This window comes from Strix aluco, chromosome 21, assembly GCF_031877795.1.
Source record: "Strix aluco isolate bStrAlu1 chromosome 21, bStrAlu1.hap1, whole genome shotgun sequence".
Lineage (NCBI taxonomy): Eukaryota > Metazoa > Chordata > Aves > Strigiformes > Strigidae > Strix > Strix aluco.
The window spans coordinates 14029526-14050527 of NC_133951.1; the positions used below are offsets into that span (position 1 = coordinate 14029526).

The 21002-nt window shown below is 41.7% G+C and overlaps 1 protein-coding gene across 4 annotated transcripts in view; it reads right to left on the minus strand.

Annotated features, from left to right (window-relative positions):
- The window catches only part of RPTOR (regulatory associated protein of MTOR complex 1), a 157316-nt gene that overhangs the window by 114427 nt on the left and 21887 nt on the right, over positions 1–21002 (minus strand). The window lies entirely within an intron of this gene.

The window sequence follows — 21002 nt, forward strand, 5'->3', positions numbered from 1 at the left end:
CATAGCAGACAGTGAAAAATTCTATGGCAAAAAGTTTGTCTTCAAAAAGAAACATGGCCAAGTTCTTGCAGCTATACTATGTACACACTCCTTTTCAGTTAATGAGTTTACTTTGAACTCAGCAAGTACATGACAATTTTATTCAACATTCAGTGACAGATAAAAACAGGAAAAAAAAAAATCAAGGCAATCTAGCATAACATTAACACACTTTTAAATTAACTTATTAACTATTAGTGGTTAAGATCAGGCACCAGGTTACACCAGACTGTACTGCACCCCCTCCCTAAAGAAGGGTTATGAATATATTTCATAACCTCACCTCAAACAGCTTATACTTTAAGGTAACACCATTGTCAAGATAAAAGTGCACAAAAGTCCCAGGAATTTGACATTCACACAGCTGGGTAAAAAGAGGGAAAACTGATTGAGAGCCCTTGGCAATCAACCCTTGCTTTTGGAAACATTTTGTATTCAATATCATCACAACATTGGTTGTGGACACCCTGCTACCACTCCCAGCTCTACAAGCATGTGAAAGAGAGCACATTTCTATGTTTGAGAAAAAAACAAACCATTAAAAAACCACCAATACTTCATAAACATTTTTGCTAGGCTAAATTCAAGATGCCTATGTAGTAGCTAGTTTGTAATACTCAAAAGTGCCTTTTTGAAGCAAGGCCAAATAATAAAAAGTCTTTCAACTGTCCTTTGAAGGACAAAAGCCTGTTTCTTCCTCTCTTCTCCAGAACTGCAAAGAGACTAAGAATCCAGAATCACAATGGCTTAAAAAAAATTAAAGCCTATGTATTGAAATAAAGAACCGAGTTTACGAGAGGACAACCATATACATACCTCTACAGAAATCTGCTATTGAAAGCCTGTTTATAAATCAAGCCAAGGTCTCAGAAGTTTGGGCTTTTTAGGTTTTTCTTCTATGACAGGCAAAGATAAGAGAGTCTTAAAATATCATAGCAAAAGAGGATGAAGCACTTTAATAGAAAAACGGTTTGCTTATCTGCGAAGCTTGAAAAACAGGTATCATGCTGCTCAATTAATATTCACCATCTCAAGCCAATAGGCAAGATGGATACACTGAATGGCATCGTGTACATAAGGACAACAGCAAAGAAAAGCAAGCAAAAGGAGAAAAAAATATTAAGAAAGAACCAGTGATCTGACACACTCATCCTTTTCGGGAACTTCCGCACTAAGTAAAGATAAGAGGCTATATTAATCTTAACACGGATCCTCCCACACCTCTTTCTCTCTCCTTTCAGTGTTGTTACGAAGGCGCTGATTTGCAAAAATGTGCACCTTAAATCACGTTCTGCCTGCTGGCATCTTTACAAGACACTGCAACCAGAGCGGTTGGTAATTTTTCAGCTCCTTTTTTTCAAAGGAGAACATGCTCATTCAAACACTCCTCACGTCCTTTTAGCATAAATATTAAATACAGCTCGCAATTAACGGAGGTGAATTCATACTCTAAAACTAAAGCCTGTAGATCTGAAGATCCAGACTGTAAAATATCATTTGCGCATTGAGAAACACAAGGCTGAGAAGGATGAAAAGGAGAGGAGGAAGCCTGGAAAGACGCAGACAGTCTTGGTCCTACCTGTCAGCTCAGGACTTTCAGGCGTGAGTTTATTACAATCAGTCATGCACATAGGACAAGAAACAGTATCTCAGTAATGAACTAGACTAGGTGGTCTCTTTTTTCTTTTTTTCCCCTAAAAAATATCTTCAAGACCCTTTTCATGGATATGTAAAAAAATACCAGAAGTAGAACAGTAATTACAAGAAACGTTCAGGGCTTGTTCACCTGACTGGGGTACAGGGTGTTGTGGGGGGAGAGGAGGAGCTTGCTGGTTTATGTGATGCTCTGTGGGACAGGGTGCTATTTTTAATAACTGTTAAAAACAAAGAAGGTCTCCTTCCAGAACAGAACTACAGAAACTGAAGGTCTTTGAGAAGACCATAGAGAAACAGCAATAAAAACCCTGTTAACCCATGGGCTGCCACTCCTACCCAGTGCCAGAGAGCACACGACCGCTGACCAGCTCTGGTGTCCCACCACGTTTAACACAGCTGACACCCGAGGAGCTGCGGTCCAGGAGGATTCGCCCATTCCACAACTTCACCTTTCCTTTCACAGTACGAAGAAGCATTTTTTTAAACACAGTTTTAGTTCTCACATGAACATTTTGTGTTTTAGCATCACTACCCTTTTGATGAATAGTTTCCTTCTGCCACCCTCCTGTATTTCCTTCCGTCATTATTCATTTGTCTTCCCCAGCAAAGTGCTGCATCCCTTCCACGTCCAAACAGATGCTTTCAAGCAGAAGTTAGTACAAAAGGTAACAGAGAGCCCAACCGAAACCCTCGAAAAGTCTGTTGGGCTTAAACTCATCAACTTCTGTTGAAATCACAGCCACCCAACAAGGCTTTATGTTTTGTTTTCCCTTCGTTTTTATGAGCTGTTGACCAGTTCCCGACTGTTACAGCATCTGAAGGCCGTGCTGGCTTTCCCTGCCTTCTATTCTGTGTTGATGGCAGATGTTTTCTGGTGTTTGGCATGGAGCCTTTGCTTCCTGACGCAATTATCAGACAAGACAATCTAGACTTCGATTCCTCTGCAGAGGACGCCCAGCTGTATCTGTTGCTCCCAGCTGATGTTGCAATCGTAGCATTAGAGCTGTCAAAAAGCCCGACTGGAGCGCCGTGATGGACAAGCATGAAATTGCTGACGGTGATGTCAGCTGGCTTTCTGGTGTGAATTTGATTTTCTGATCACCTCAGTGTCTCACTGAAGAGTTCCTGTCAAAAGCAATAACTTTGTGGCAGCCTGATCCAGACTATCCTCATTATTCTACTCACGCAGGCAAAATTAAAAGTTTTGCTTGTTTATGTAATATTGCCACACTTCTATGAAACCCTCATTGGTTTATCCAACCTTTTTGCCTATATACTTGTTTAAAAATACAGGTACCATGTTAATTTTTAAGACATTTCAATCTTCAGTATGACACAAACTTCTGGACTGACAAAGCATTGTACTGACAGAGATGCCGGAAGCCAGTGTTTCAACAGAAAGGAGTTCTGGCACCCAAATCAGGAAAAGACGACACTTTGGGCTAAATACCAAATGCATTAGCGAGATGGTCTTGCTGTCGACGTTAACATTAACCATGCTTAATGCTGAAACTTAAAAAGTGAGACAGTTTTGCTCTAAAGCAGTTATGCTGGTCGCCTATCGACACGCTCTCAGAAATACTTTTCAAACTATTTCCAAATTTCCTATCATAAAATCAAAGCAATCATCCTTACGAGAGAAAACAGGGATTCTCTGACGATGTGATCTATCAAAACCGTATCACTTCCTTATTCAAGATGAGAGCAACATTCTGGCTATATCTGGTCTGAAAACTGTCGTTAGGATCTGCACCAGCCCCACGTCCTTTTCATCGGGACAAGGGAGCGAGGTCCAGCAGCGCAGGGCTGACACTACCAGTATCATTAGCACGTCTGGGAAAACACTGGGGGAAACTGGCAGTGGGTAAATAAAGCAGAGTTACAGCTGAGTAACCCAGCCTTGATACAGGGGCCGCACTGGCTGCACCAGGGCTCAAACACAGAACACAACAAGCAGGGCAATAAAGCACAAGCATTGTCCCATTTGTTTTGTGAGGGATTTAAGTTCTTTGAAAGGATAAATAAAACACCCACATGTTTACTGATTAGCAGGTGATAGCAGCAACCTCTCCAAGATGAGTCTGTCTGGAGGGGAAAAACCAATTCACTGTGTTCATCAACTTCTATCCCACTGGGAAATGTCAGTGTGTGTGTTGGTTGCATAAACTAATTCCCACAGTTCTGTGGATTTTGTGCTTAAATTAATGGCTCTGCTTTGGAAACTTCACCTAATTACAGGTTTTTTCTTTTACTTTGAATGGGGCCAAAACATAAATCAAACAATGAGGAAAAGTCCAAGTTGCAGGCCCCCCCCGCTGGATATCACCAAGCTATGCTCAACAGAGCAGGGGCCGCAGCAGCTCAGCGATTCTGTGGCCAAGTGCTTCTGCTGTCAGTCGAGAAACCAGAACCCGACTCATTACCCACCTTCCAAACTGTGGTGTGCTCAGCCCTGCCAGGTGCTGAGTCCAGGAAACTCACCCCAGGATTAGGTCCTATAAAAAGGAAGAACTGCAGAGTGCTAAAGGTGACAATTTAAGAGTAAGTGCTTTAAGTTGCTGATGGTGCTTAACCATTAATGGGCAATGGGGAGAAGAGGAGTTCTGAAGCCAGGGCTGGTTTCCCTCATCGCTGGCACTCACTAGCCCAGCAGGGCGACAGGCACATGCTGGGGCACTATGGCATTTTCATCAGGGAGATTAATCTTTTTCCCCCTCAGAAAAATAAAATGATAAACCTATTTTCCCATCAAAGTTATAAAACTCAGGTCTTGATCTTTCACTTTCCTGCAACCTAAAACCTCAGCCTTGGTTCCAGAAAGACTCCACAAGACTTAGACCACAGTGTGTGTGTGATTCAATGCCAAACTAGCAGCACCTAGCACAGCAGATATGAACTATATGAAAAATGTATCTGTTGGCATTCACAACCTTTGCTATTTACAAGTTATAATATTGCCCTCTTTTCATTCAGCGTAACAAAAGCCTAAAGCCACTCACCTTTTATCCGTAAAATACCTTACTAAACCTGATGGGCATAACTTCCATAAAGATAAATTAATACTTCATTTTTTACAACTCATATTGGCATGGGATCTCCAAATTGCTTTCCCTAGTAACTCGATAGTGCTGAGGTGCCTTTGGTGAGTCCGGGTTGAAGAACGCAGCTACTCCAACGATCTCCTCAGCTGCTACAGAGGGACATTTACTAGTGGGTACAGCTGTAAGGAAGGTGAAGAAGTGCTCACCTGAGTGGAGAAAAGGCATCAAACGCTCAAGGTCAGAGGTTCGCACTTAAAAGTTAAGAAATTCTCAGACATAACTTGCTTAAGCAGGATTTGAGCCCCGCGCACAGCATTTCACAGATTACACCCTACAAGACTGTTTGGAGTGGGGCTGCAGGGCGCCAGCAAGAAACAACTCGAGAGAGAAGTGGCTGGGGGTAAAATTATGCTGGCAAACAGCAAGGAATGGCTTCGGATTCACTGTGTAAGGACTAAGGAAGCTCTGCATGACATCACAGCTCTGTTTCTGTTCATATCTGCCCTCCTCTCATTCCTGTCTCTCCTCAAAGGGATCAAAATCACCCTTACGGTCGGACACGCTGCCAGGGAAAAGATTCCCCAAAAGAGGAGTGGGTCTGCTGGGACAGCTCTGCTGCTCTTGAGACACCCGCTGGCACCGCTGCTCCATTTATCACCTGAAGTTGTGCTCCTAAGTTACCAACAGAAGAAATTACTCCAGCATTCAGTATTTTATACTGAAACTGTCTTTTACACCTCCTTACAGAAGAAGCCACGTGCATGATCCTACCCAGAATTTATAATGAAGTATAAAAGCTTTATTTAGCTGAAGTTGTTTTTTTTTTTTTAAACAGCTATTGGGTGGCAAAGAATCACACATGCAAAATAGCGCAAGCAAAGCAAGAAAAACACAGTTTCAGAGTTACTGCTACAGGTAAAATAAATAAAATAAACACTACAACTATATTGATTCTGAGTTTTTCAAGTTTACTACAGAACTGTCAGTTCCTGTGCAGGATACGTCCAACGAACTGAAAGGTTTCCTGTTCTGCACCTGCCATCTCGTCACTTAGTCCTGTATAACCTCGCAAAGCAAGGCTGGCTTGGATTTCATGAAGTAATTTAGTCCCATCCCAATTATCCTGATGCAGAATCAATTCCACCCGCATCCTTCTTGACAACTGGTCACCTAAGCTGTGTTAAAGCCTCTCCGTGGCAATGTCCAAAAGCCTTGCAAGGCAGCGAGTGCTGCATTTCCCTTATTGTTATAAACATTTTTTCCTAACATAGGCTAATTCCTCCTCGAAATGATTTATAATCTTTTCTGCTTTATTCTTCAAAGCAACTCTGCCGTTCAAGGTGAACCTCTACGTAAATGGGACATCACAGGATGTCGTGCAGCTGCTGCACTGTGACTTGGATCAGATTTGAATCCCAGTTTCCAAATACAGAAAATACATTAAACCCGAGACTTTGCCACGCACACAGACAGCCTACTTAACGTGATTTAATTAAAAGGAACCAAAGCAATCTAATTATTCCAAGAGAGTGTTTTTTTGGACCAATGCCCAAATTTGAAAAACAGAAATATAAAAAGCCTTGTGAAGAAATAAGTTACTGAAAAACAAGAGCAATGAAACCAGCAGTTTCAAGGGCCAAAGATGTGGAGGTTTCATACTACCTCTTGGCTGTGGCGGCCCGGAGCCTCCAGCCCAGCACACAAACCCCTTTGCTACTGCTCAAGGGATCAAGGTCATTGCTCAAAATCGCTGCTCCACGAGCCAGTTTAGCTATTGTGGCCTGTGAGGACGGAGGGAGCAGAACACCAGGGGAAAAGGGGGAAAGGAGACCTAATAGCAGGTTCTGAAATGATGGGAAAACTGTCACAGAACTTCTGTAGTCAGTTTTATTGAACTGACTGTTAAAGGTTAAACGTTGAGAACACTACTCAAGGGCATGCCAGTGGTCCTGTGTGAAGCTGGCCCTGGAAAGAGGCAAATCCACACTGCTTCCTTCTGCTCTGCTCTAACGAAGCGGCACAGTAACCGATTATTTCTACAACAGACAAAAGAATTTACCCAGTTGAGGGCAGGGTGCTCCGGGGATTGATACACCACTCTAGTCTCTGCGTTCCTGAGTTGCTGACTGCCACCTCTTCGTCACAGATGAGAATCTCAGCAAGTCCCCAGGACTGCAGCTGTACAAACCATCCCGCAGTTCAATCCGACGGCCACATCCTCCACCAGTAGCAGGGAGAGCAGCACACTGGAGGGCCATGCGGCGCTGCACGCAGTGCCGAAGCAGTTACGTTAACAACCGCTCTCACAGTAAGAGAATTCAGACCAGGATCTTACATCCAAGGAATAAAAAAAAAAAAACCAACCTGCAGCCAGAGATGTTTCTCAGATGTCTGAAGATCTATTAATGATGAACACTGAAAATCCTAGATTTAGTTTTCCTTAAAGTGATAAAGATAAAATTGAATTAACTCAGATTCCATCTTTTATGGGGCAACTGCCAGTTTGATGCAACATGTTCCTCTGAATGTCTGGAACAAACTCTGGCTTAGACGTATAAAATAAGCATAGATATGTCAAACAGTTTCACAGACATGTAACTGGATGACCATATTATACCACACTGCAAAACATCATCACTGATGTTTGACTTCTTTTTTTATACTATTTAACACACTGTAAATACACAAAACAATGGAAAAGAACATTGCCAAGATGATGGCACTACTCTTCCCAAGCAAAACATAATTCATTCAGAGACTGATGTTACAGTTCTTTTATTTAGCTTAACACGTTTAAATAGAAATTTTGAGCAACATAACCATTCAGAAAATTAAAAGGCCCAAGAATGGGTGCATGTGTAGGAAAAAGAATTATGGAGAAAACACTGGAGATTATGGAGATTACTGGAGAAACTTAAACCTACACCACACCTACACTCATGTGCTTCTGTCTTGATTTTCATCCTTGCATAAGAACTCTGCCAAGCTGCATCTCCATTACAAAAGCAACAAAGAGGAGAGATGAGGAATATCTCCTCTTTTTTACTATTTTAGAGCTATTCACCACAAAGACTACCTCAATGTATCATCATTATTCCAGTTGCTACAATTTAACTTTTGATGAAATCAAAACATCCTCACCTATGCCCCACTGCTTTCTTTTCTATACTTTTATTCAATAATAAGGATCAATGAAGGAGCAACAATGCACATTTACAGTGTTTTCGCACGATGCTCAGCACTGAATGAGATATACACGAGCCAAACTACACAATGAAAACCTTTGTGCTTTCATATCCTGTGACCTTCACAGCCTATAATAAAATAGCTATGGTAGTAAAAACTGGAATAAGTCCTTTTTAATTGAGTGACCAGTATATTAAAGTCTGATTCTGAATTACGGTACAGGAAAAAGCAATTCTCATCTTTCAGCGTTGCTCTAGGTTTTACTTACCGTGTCAGTAGTACCACAGAGCAGTAACTATCCCGTTAGTAATACAGGATAACAAACTGGCTCAACAAAACCCTCAAAAAAAAAGCCCAACTCTTACAGAGCACTGGATTTTTATGGCGATGGGGTGGGAACATTTGCTACCATCAGCCTTTCTGAGAGCTTATTAAAAGACTTTAAACAGAAAATTCTTCCTAAGGACGGCATAAATATACAGCAGATGAGCTGAAAGAGAAGTTACCTGCAGTAGCACTGACAGAAATAGAGATAATAACTTCTATGTATATCTAAGTCACGTGTCTTCCTCTCGACAGCAGCCGAGGAGGCAGGACCGGCCAGCCTGGATCCCAACACCACGACCTGCTGCGGCTCCCAGTCACAGCTTGGAGAAACCAGCTCCGAGAATGAAACCTGCATTTGCTTTTGCATGGCAAGGAATTCTCTTTCAGATCTCCACTCACTGAGGCTACAAAGTCCTGGAAAATCCTGGCTTAAGTGATTTCAAATATATTTTTTAAATTATTATAAAAAAACTTCAGGAAAAAGAAAAGACTAAAATAGCTATAACTTACAATAGAGCCAAATTAAGACAGGACATTCTAAGTATACACCACACAGATAAGCTTCTGTTTTGTTTTAAAACACTAATCCTCACTTAATAAAGCAGCAGCATGGGAACAGCAGCATTTATACTTGGACATTAACAAATTAAAGTACAATAGGAATAGCTTAGATAAATTAGAAATTAGAAGTGTTACCATAATTTTATTCATTTATTTTTAAAGCATTCTATGAAATCATCTTGCAATGAGATGCAGGAAAATAAAAAATAGGGTCAAAAAATTTCAGTAAGCTTCTCAAAAGGTTTAAATCATGTTCTAGTGCAGTGGAAAGGAAGCTCAGTGATTTGTGTCATCTTTTTTGTCCTTATAAGGACTGGAACTTTGATTTTATTGTTCTTGAGTGGATGCTCAAATTCACCCTTGTTTCCATTTCTCGAAAGGTCACATTACATTTCTTCTCTGAACATTCAGAAATTCCTTGCAATCACCACCAGACCTTTTGTTAGGGAACTTTTTGATGCTGAGCAGAAAGAAGACAAAAAACTTAGAGCTCCAAAATGCAGACAAGCTCACATACCCACGGAATTTGGGTAGTTACCCAAAGATGGGATAAACCACAAGTAACCTCTGACAGAATCACGTAAGCGTGTGCAGGGGCCGTACGACCCGTCACTATCATCCTGCACTGGGTAACACTCTGCATCAAGTAAGCAAACTGCGATGAATACAGACCACAAAAATACTTTTTTATATTTATAAATATTTACAAACTGTAAGTGAATTTCTATGAGGAAATAGTACACTGTATATCTAGCAAACACTGGATTCAGTTTCCTAAACACCCTTCTGATTTCCTCTGTTAGTTGGAAAAAATAAAAAAAGTATAGCTGAGGTTTGGCTGGGCTTAAAGATTTGCTCTGGTTTGCTGCAGCCCAAGTCTGAGGAACACAGGGTAAGAACTGTCCACTAGCTGTGGCTGCAAGGCATCACTATGCTTTGGGGCTCCTTTGGTTGAGGGGTGGCTGTTGTTTCTTCGAGCCTCAGAGTTTTCTTCTCCTTAGGAAATGTAAGTTATAAAAGTTATTCTATCATAAAATGTAAGCAAGATTTAAGACTGACTGCCATTTTCATTTTTGGTATTAAAACCACTTTAGATGAATCAACATTCAGATCAGTATTTCAACCACCAACACAAAAATCTTCAATTATATCTATAATGTGGGTTCCAGAGAATGAAAAGAAGTTACAAGATACACAGGGACCAGCATAAGAACGGAGGAAGCTGATGCACAGCATGAGAGCTGCTCCAAGTGGTCGGGAGTTCCAAGCTGTGGAAAGCAGGCGATAAGTTTTAACTTGCTGGAAGCAGACAGCTCGCAGCCACCGAGCTGACCCCGCCATCAGCAACTGCAATCAGTTACCAGCTCCGAGATCACCAGAGCTTCCCCCTCCCTATCGCATCTCCAGGAGCTATAGTTTACACTTTGTGTTCCAAACTAACTCCAGTATTGAATTACTGACCTTGACTGTAGAGGGTGACCTCAGTTTAAAACTGCCTGGGTATCAGTAAACAGGAAAGCAGTAAGCATGACATAATTTTTTAAATGAATCCAGAGGAAATCCAGAGCAGTCTGACATCTGTGCTGAGCACACTGGTAGGAATAATAAACAAACAGAAACATGAATAAACACCTCGGGGAAGAGTCCATTTAGCATCTATAATCAGAAGCCATACTCTTTTTTAATCAAACTCTTACGAGTTTTTTAAAGAAATCAAAGAGCATGGAGATGAGAGAAAGTATCTTTTTGATATAAACCCATTTTGATTCCCAGAAGACATTTAGCAAGATCTTAACAAAAGATTTGGAGGAAAGTCCATATATAAAGACTTGCTTATAAAACTGGCGGGTGGGGGGAGAATCATTAATTTTGTCCATGGAGAGAAGTCACTGCGGAGTTCCAAGGGGATCAGTTTTGTAGCCCCAATAATCCAACACATTAATAAATACTCCTGAAAAGGGAGCGAGCAGAAATACGACAGCCTGTTGATGACTGAGGGTTACTCAGAATTACTGCAGGCAGACCCTGCGATCCGGAGTGTTTCAGCAGCAGGGCAGAAGATGATACCCAGTACAGACACATTCAAAAGTTGTGCAAGAAGAAACGCCGTTCTGATGTTACGCAATTAGCCTTGAACTCCATGCTAGCACTCAGAAGTAAGATCTTGGGAGTGTAAGGAGCTGTTCCATATAAACATCAGCCCAGTAGCAGTCATAAAAGCCAAGTACAGAGTTTGAAATTGTTAGGAAAGCAAAAAAGTCCCAAAAGCACTATGTCCCTGCAGAGACCCAGCAAACACCTACATCTTGAAGATGGTCTGTTTGGGTTTTTTCAGGTGTGCAATGGCTTTCACATGAGGGCTAGGATTCCCCTGCCAGGAGAAAGGATACAGAAGCTGTACATAACGGTGGCCTGTAAAATGAGAACCAACTACAGTTTACTCATTTTCTCGTGGCTAGCTATTATCTCTTCCAACACTAGAACTAGGTAAACTAAAATGAAAATGTCCATTGACATGTTTAGAGCAAAAGAACACACAGCTTAACTAAACACTGTCGCAGGACACCACCGTTCAATCACTTCTTTGAACCACTTTGAACTTTTCAGCATTCATAAACTCCTGGAAGAACAATATACACAGGACAGCAGAGTACCAAGACTCCAGCTCCAGCTCAGAAAGCCATCAAGCACGTAAGATACACGCTCAGGTTCCTCGTGTGAGATGCTGGCCAGGGTACCAGCCAGGGCCCTGGGCTAGAACCAGCACAGCTCCACTGCTCCTGTTCCCCAGCACAGCCCAGTCAGTCCAGTTCCGTTACCTACCCAGAGAGCTTTTAATCACTGCTTCATTATTCAGCTTTGCTCCCTCACTATAGTCTTGGCAGGGACAGTGCCAGAGCTAATCAAAGGGATAAACCCCTCCTCAGAGGCTGAGCTTTGCAAGGCCCTCTGCGGGTCTCCATCTCAAGCAGATTTCTCTAAGCCACAAATTCTTCCAGCACACACTAACAGTTCATGTTCCTAATAACTTTCACTACTAGTTGCTTTATCCTCCCTAGTTTCTTCTCAACTAACTTCATTACTATGAACTTTTCATGATGTTGTTATACCCACACTTTTTTCTTTTTCTATATATGACACTAAGTTGGCCTGCTTCCAAGTCTTCTGATGTTGAAGCTGTTTTAGTAAAAAACTACATAATTCATTCATAACAAAAATACTTTGTTGTTTGGTTCATTCAAAACCGTTATTGATATCTTAATCCTGTGATTTACCATGATTTAATTTTAATATTTACTAAAAACACATCTTTTTTCTTGCATCAAAGAAGGATTTAGGATCCTGAATTTACATTGCCTTTGGAAACACATCAAAGAATACACAAATTTAAAACTGTACAAGAACCATTTCATTTTTGCAAAATTTCAGAATAAATGAACCATCTACACATAAAAGAATTCTTCCATGAGCAGCAGAATCAAGCCAAATTTTCCCCAATTTTGCTGGCCATTTTTGGATTTTCTATCACCAGTGGGATGTAACCTCCTGCCGAAGGTTTGGGTGTTAATGGTGTTTTCTCTTCCCTCCCCATACGTAGCTGTTAGTGTCTGGTAAGAGCTGGGCTCAGACTGCAGCCTGTTCCTTACCTGACCAGGAGAGTACAACACGCAGCCTGTCCCCTACCTCCACGCAGCTATTTTCACAAAATGTTTAGGACAAATTTAAATTCTGAATCCTCAACCCTTTTAAAAACCGCATGCGACACGTTTAGGTCGCTGGGATGTACGATGGGTGCAAGACGCAACCTCACGGTTTTAAAAGCCTGGCTTCCTCGGGAAATCAGTCAAAAATGTATTTTCACGTAGCAACACGTTCTGCACTACCCCGTTACAAGCATTTGTTTAAAATAACCCTTACTACATCAATAAAAAGTATGTCTTGTAATAAATCGGGATTCTTTTCCCCAAAGGACAGCTGGCATTTTATCCCAAAGCACTGTACTCTAACTCCTGCAGCTGTGTTCCCCAGCCCCCCCCGGACACAGCAAACAGCAGCAAAATCTCAGTAAGACAGAAATCCTTTCCAGGCAGCACATGACCTTGCAGTCACTCCCAGTTTACTGTGGAGCCTGGAAAGGATGGTGGTGTGAGGAGTTTGTCCTAAAGTACCTGGCAAACTGCGTCTAGCGCAGAACTTGGCAGGAAGCCTGCAGTCTCACAGAGGGTTTTCTGAACTTCACAACATTTGCACTGATGCAACTTTGCTGTTCATTTCCTTATGCTTGCAAACACGAGTGCCAGAGCAGGATTCTGCTGCACCAGGTCAGACTGCAGAACACGGGTGGCAGAGAAGTAAACAGCCGCAAGAGCATGTTATGTGGTAACTTCAGAGATGGGTTCAGCAATGTAAGAAGTGATTCCCACTTACACCTACTATCAGTCGATCATAAATTCAATTGCCTGTAAACCCAAGCTGATATGACCACAATAACTCCTGGGTTAGACACATGAATGCAAATACAAATTATTCTGAACCATAACCACAGACTCCAGGCTTTTTATTTTTTTTAAAAAAACACCTTTCAGGTGTTTTTTAAATTTTAGGTTGTGGGCACGTGAAATTACCCTGATGTAAACTGATGAGGATTAATCAAAGATAATAAAAAACTGCATATTTAAGTACAACAGAGTCTGCTGGAAATCCCAAATTGATGTTACAAGCAACAGCTTAACCTGGTTAATGCAGGCCATGAAAAAATGTTTCTGATAAAATTATTATTTATTTTTAACTTGAAAACTATTAATTACAGTGAAGACATACTATAACTCACAGATACTTGGGTTTAAATGCTAAACCAAGCCACAAGGAAGACTCTTGCAAGTCTTAGGCAAGTCCTCTGTAGATACTTGGTTGCATTTTTTAAATCCATCTAATTCGCCTACATGCTAATATATTCACGAGCAGCCCAAGACTTAAATAACTTAATTTGCTAGATGTCTAGGACAAAACGCATTACTAGAGCTAAGCTATAAGGGTGGAACATTTATTTGCTTGACTGTAGTCAGCAGTGTAGTGACTTTACCTTTCCTCTGCAGAGTCTTTGACCTTGCCTTTAAGTCCAATGTGAAATGAATTCTAAAGTACCTAATCCTCATTGTGTGGATTCAGTATTCAATAATACTTCCAAAAAAATACCTTTGAGCAGTCTGTTCATGAGAAGGGATGTTGACAGGGAAGACAAAAATCAAGACTACTAACCTTGGATATCTGCTACAATAGATTCAGGAGACAGGTGTGTTTCTCAGCAATTACAAGCTGCTACACTGGACAAGTTTGCTCCAAGATTTATAGAAATTCTACCCAGCAGCTTGCCCTGTATGGTAAGAATCCGACCCTGTCTGTTCAAATAAAATAAACGGTCTGAGATGGCTGTGTAAATAATTGTTTGTTTTTAAACAAAGGGAATTGTAAAAGAACTTAAATCTGCTTCTTATATGCCAGATCTCTGTCCTCAGTCTGGTAACAGTTTGATGGGTCACATCACAAAACGCTCTAACAGGATTTCAAGTACACGCCAGGACACATCTTTAAAACCTACTTAGTCAAATAACATAACTCCTAAGCAAGTGTCATTTTAGTACTACGCCTTCTTTATAGCCTCTATTTTAAGAGCTCTTTAAAAGTCTCAGGCTCTGCATCTTCTTGTTTCTTAAATATAAATTTAGATGCTACTTGGAACCCAGTTTAGGCTGCAGGACCACAACCTGGTGCATAAGCAAATCCTCAAACTGCTTGTCTTTATATTCTAGACAAAGCGCATTGTCCTCAACAGGAGGGACTACCACCCTGTGTTCATGCTAGGACAAGTTGTTAATCTTCTCAATACTAAATAATTACTTAGTAATTTCAGGTTTTCCTCTGATTGCAAAGTAATTTTTAAATGAAATTATATTCAAATTAACAAACAGCTTAATGAGTCAGGAGAAGGAAAAACAATCATTCAGAGGTTAAGATCCGTATGAAAGGAGTTAAACCCAACGTATTTCAGGCTTTTCTCATCCTGCCTTAGAGAAGGAATATAAATAAAAATGTAAATAGTTCTCTTTGTTAATGTTCTTAAGTTTTGCTCAAAACTCCGATGTCTATCCAGAAAGAAGCTTCTGTTGTCTAACACAATATCATTTGCACGTCCAAGTCTGCAATGACCGAATCCTTGTCTAGCAGGTACCCGGTGGTATTTTCTAAAGAGCACCAGGGTCGATGCAAGTGGATCTGCAGAAGGCTCCTCCCTGTCTCTCATCACCAGTGATTCACTACTCTCCATGGAACACGAAGACAAGGTATTTTTAAATAGGTCACACAGAGGCTGGGTGGTAATTACAGAAAAACGTTAATCAGATTTGAGCAGGCAGAGCTGCTAATCTCTTTCAAGAAGCCTTTCCTAATATCAGGTCTTTCTTCACATCTTAGGGCAAACTGACTTTAAAAAGAGTACAATGGTCACATGAAGATACCCTAGAATACACAAACCTTGCTCGTCTGCCAACTCCGGCCTCATTTTGATGACAAAATACAAAACAAAACAGAGAGGAAGGATAAAACATGTGAATGGATCTTATTGTCAGAAGACTACGGAAAGCAAAGCAAGAGAAAGCACGGTGACTGAACGACTGCAGTCAAAGAGAGGATTTCAAAACTAACAGGAATTCAGATACTGGGTGAGAAAGCAAAGAAGCAGCATTTCAGAGGCAGCCTCAGAAGTTCCCCCTTGGCAAGGGCGGCCTGTTGCTTCTGCAAATGACCAAGTGTGTAAGGGCAGGGAAGGTAAAACAGGAACGCGGTTCTTTGTGGCTTTATGCCCTTAGCAGCTCCCTGCCGAGCAGACCCTCCTGAACTGCATCTGGGAGACTTCACCAGCTCTTCGCATTTTCATTAAAATGTGCAGAAATAGTGGTGGGGTGTTCTGGAGCTGCTGTCCTGCGGCAAGGCAGGTCTGCTTCCCAGAGAGCACAGCGAGGCAGGCATCACCGGCCGGCCGCTGAGGGGGCAGTTCAGTGATTTTGAAGACTGCCACTTTTCAGAGACATATCCTAAACTATCACATTACTGCATCACTTTTCTAATAAAATGGGAAGAAATGTTGTTTGCTTACAAGTTAAATGTCCTTTTCACTGTGGTTCAGACTTATCTTTCTAGACTTCGGCAATAGCTTCCCCTCTGCCCCGTCTCCTTCACCCAAGGTCGCTCCTGCCCGCCGTGTTCGAGGCTTTCAGCAAGATGCCAAGACCTGGAGGATTTTCCCACTAAACTGATTTTGCAAGTTTTTTGACTTAGTTCCAGAATGCCAAATCACTGCTGCTCTGCAATGCACGAACAGTTCTTAATGCCACTTCCTTGTCTTTACGGTTTCTGAACACGCTTCTTCACATCAGTTCATGCCCGTAACTATTTTTTCTTTTTTATGACTTATTTTTCCATGAGAATCTCAGAGAAATCAGTGTTAAGTACATTACTGCTGTAATTTTGCGGTTTCCACTTTATTTTTAGTAGTGTGTTAAAGACTTACCAGATTTTTTTTTTCACACTATCAAAAGAATTAAAATCTGCATTCTACCTAGACTGAGCCCCAGAATTGCAGGAGGGAGCTTTCCACTTGCACAGCTTACTCCCAAATCCTTTAGTTACCAGCGCTATAGGGGAGTTTTTATGTGCAGGTGGTGCAGCTACTCCCGTGCGAAGGCACTCACCCCAGCAGTGCCTGCAGACACACCGCTACACTTCAGCCTACGAAACTCCGAGGAACGACGCGGTGGTTTAAGATGCTAAAACCTCCCCAGCCGTTCATCGTGACCTCCTCCCGATGCTCAGCGCCCCGACGGCAGAAGAAAATAGGTGGCCCAGTTCAGATTTTCCAGCACAAAAGAGAGTAGCTTCAACACGACGCATCTTTGTTGTTGGTTTAAACTGAGACCCTGGTCTCGTGTTCTCCCCTGCCAAGCTCTGCTGTGCATGGGTGGCTGCCTGGGCTGCAGACCACTCTCGGAGAGCTAGCAGAAGGAAAACTACAAGTCAGATACTCCTTAATTTGCCCTAATTTTCCCCGTATCCAAAAGACATGAAAAAGTGGTTTTCATAATTTACCATACTTACAATTTGTGCTTTTCTGGCTAAACTACCAGTTTTTCTAGAGCGGTATTTTGCAAAAACAGCACGTGGCTAACAGTGAAACTCAGAATAGTACCATGACAATTCTTCAGACAGAATGAGAATGTGAATAACTGGTGTTGGCAATTATACTTGTTGACCCCTCTTCCATGACAGACTTTTTTTCTTCTGGAAAAAAATGCTGGTTTATGCTGAAGACAGTTGATCTTCAACAAGACAGCAAAGGATTGATACAGCAAAATTTTGCAGAGCCTGAAATAGCTGCCAAATTCAAGAGGCTGTTGGGAAATAAAAAACAACAAACATAGTCCTCTTAGGAAAACCTGGCTTTCTTAACAAGGTCACAGTGTCTTTTTTTTTTTTTCCCCTTCATTTTTTGTTACATGTTCCAACATCTGCAGAGTAGGGAGACCAAGTACAAGTTTTTCCATTTTACATTTTCCCCTTTGGAATTCTACAGTATTTCTTTCGCAGGAGCAATTAGTATTTGCTGTTGTTTTAAAAGAAAAACCCTACAGAAATAAAGAAAAAGTATGACTCAGAGAGACCAATAATTAGGTCATGTGTTCAATTAGTTTTCATGCTTAACTAGTTACTCTTTAGGAAATGCTCAACCTTTGATGTGCAGCAGGCAACTTACCAATTAATTAGGCAGAAGGAAGCAATGCAAGGAATGAAACCTCAGAAACTGTATCAAAGCCCAGAGATATCTAATGAGGGAAACAGCAGCATCAACAACAGAAAACATGCACAAAAAGGTAGAGGCTTTAAATTATTTGTTTCAAGTATCTTGGCTGTACTTCCTTTGAAATTATGAGAAAACTGTTGGGAAGCAGACTAGAAGAGAAACAGCCTCGTTTGATCAGAAAAGCATCACTGTTTCCTTGAAGGATTGCCACAAAAAATATAATCTATCTGTATGGTATGAGATGTCTCCTCAGAGACCATGGCTCACTGGTGGATGCGAGCTGCAAGAGGCATCGCACAACATACGGTATCGGATTAGGAAAAAATAGGAAAACCCTTTATTTAAAAACCTGCGTAGTTAAGCACAATGGGCCACACAAAGTGCTGGGAGTCTTAACCTGGCACCAACAACTTGGGGGAAAAGATAACATATAGCCACAGTTCAACTAACTAACTAACTAACTAACATTTCTATTAATGCCACACATAAAAGGAACAGGCATGCCTATGTGGGATTAGTACCGAGTTTCTGTTCCCTTAGGCCCACTTCAATAGAAGATTGCTGCAACCGCTCCTCCTTGATTATGTCACCTCTTTGAACTGAGTGAAAAAATGGGTACAACCACATAAATTAAATGGGCTGGAAAGACCTAAAACATGCCTAGATCTGCCAGACTAATGAGTTCAGATATGTTACTGCCTGTCTCTCATTAAGTGACACTAATGTAAGTAATGGAGCATCAAAAAGAGAACTGCATAAGGAAGAGAAGCAAAATTGCCGTGTGATAGTGCCCACACCGTCATTAACACACCATCCTCGGTGACTAGGGCATTCTCAAATACCAATATTTGCTTTCAAGCCACCCTTCCCCAAGGCTTTCTGAAAGTTTATTTAATCCTGCCTTCTAGATTTCTCCAGTCCTTCTCCTATCTGGGATTTCCATCCCCCTTCACAGCTCATAGCTCTCCTTCACTCCAGGGCTGTCTGTTCAGGTGGAGCTACAGTGAAATACTCACAACTAATTCCATTAGACAATCAAAACAGTGAAGATGACTGTCTTAGCACAACAGGAGCAAGGAGAGGACAAAAAGGGAGATAACAATGTAGCACTTGAATTAGAAAAATCAATACTGTAATTGACTTTGTTTTATTTAAGCAAGTGAGTGTAAGGGAAAAAAAATTCTCTGGGATGTAATGTTTAAAGCTCTCTGGCTGCGCTGGTGTTGGCTATCGCAGGGGGAAGTGCAGAAGCCCCAGAGCTACTGGCCTGAAAGAACAGGAGGGGGTGGTGCTCAGGGATGCTGCACAGATGACAAACTGCAGACCTTGCTGTGGTTAAATCTTACAGAGAGGTACAAAACTCTCACACTCCATTAAGTTACTTACCAGAGGATGCAAAAAATTCCAAATTCCATGGAAGAATTGACCTTCAACTTGAAGTAAAGGTCTCTATACGAAAGCAAGATCTCACTCAAAGTTTTGTGGAATCTCAGACCAGCTCAGAGCGCTTCGCAGCCCTGCACCATCTCCAGAGCTGTCCAGGAGCAGGGCCCAGCGCCCGCTCCCTTCAGCGGTGACATGAATCTAAAGAAACCAACGCTCAACCACTGTGTCACTGCAACTGGCTTCAGGGGACAACAAATACCCACGTTGCTACAAGGGTCTCCGGAGCAGTTTCCCCCTCCTGTGAAACCTCCATACACATCAAAATAAGACATCAGACCAAATTCCACCTTAAATACAGCAGAGAACACAACCTTCCTCTTCTTCTAAGCTGTCCATGGGCCTCAACTCTTGTGTACCATAACTAAAGCTTTATTTTCTGTAGCAGTCCAGCTTAAAAGGACACCAGCTCCACTCCAGCCCTGGGCTTTGCTTGGCAGCAAGGCTGTCAAGGTTCCTGGACGCATCTCATGAGCGTGCCAATTACATACTGCTTCAGCTCCCAGAACATGCTGTTTGTAGTCACTCTCTAGATATCCCCTCCTCCGGCTCTACTATTGCTCCTCTTCTCTGCACCTTCCAAACCTTATTTCCTTCAGTACTCCCACACGCAAACCAAGTGTACCTACAGCCCTATGCTCTGGTCTGTCCCAAACCTGTTTCTCTCAGTATATTCTCTTCCACCTGGTGATTGCACTTTCAAAACTCCCCTGTAAGCACTTGCTTCTTATTCCTATATTGCACCACGCTGGAACATCTCCTGGCACATTTAGCCCAGGCCCTACCACATCGACTGCCATTGTTTTACCATCTCTCTGTGCCCTCCCCCTTGTTTCCATCAGCTTTATTTCAGACTGCGAGCTATGCAGCAGTGGTTTCCTTTTCATCTGTACAGCACCTGGCTCAACCGAACCCTCCTCCACAACCAGGGCTCCTGGGCGCTGCAAGAGTACAACTTAAAAAAAAAAAAAAAAAAAGAAGAAAAAAGAAAGGAATCTCTACCAAACCACACCCAAGGGAGCCACAAACATCTGTTTTTCAGAGGTCTCACAGCTAGCTGTGCACAGACCACCACATGGCACAAACTCTCATGAAAAGGGAGATTTAAGAAAACTTAAAATATTAATTTTCACTGAGACAAGGTCCCACTCCTCCAGTGTTAAGAATGCACTTCATGAGCAACGGAGGAATGTAAGTGTCTCTGAGACAGCTTTCTTCACTCTTCCTGAGTAGAGGTGAGCTTATGAACAGCAGTTTTTGGCATTCCAGCAGCAGGACTGGGAAAGTTTCCGTCAGAGAATAAAGAGAGTATTGCAAAAAGCACCTGGTGTAGGAGAGCCATTGGGATTCATTTGGACTAGCAGAAAACACAATAGAAGTGACAAAATTATTGAGCAAGATGAGAGAAAGGAATAAAAAAGTCCTGTGAATTTTCTGGTCAGTTCAGAGTTAAAGAAAGAAACTGGTCAAAAGCCACAGCCAACAAAAAGAAAAAAATTCTGTAATTTCATGCAAATTTAATAAGCATATGCTCCAGACTACTTCATATCAGATCCTGAATTATGTAAACTGTGCATCATTCAACCTACAGTTCTGCCTTTGGCTACACAGCCCCGTTCTCAAAGGCTTACACACAGGAATGGAAGCAAAGGAAACTTTATTGTCTAGGGAAGGCCAGAAGCCAAGTAATGAGATGTCCATTGCAAGAAAGGGGGGGGAAAAAAGGAGAAAAAGTCTGACACCCTTCTAAGAATGAAGCCAGCAATCACAGATCAACTTAATCTCGTAGCATTCTGTACAATACCACACACAGAGATCATTTCACATGGGGTAACTGGTGCTTTTTATACAAAAGTACTGTAGCTCAGTTCAGAGAACTCCAGCCAAGAGGATGC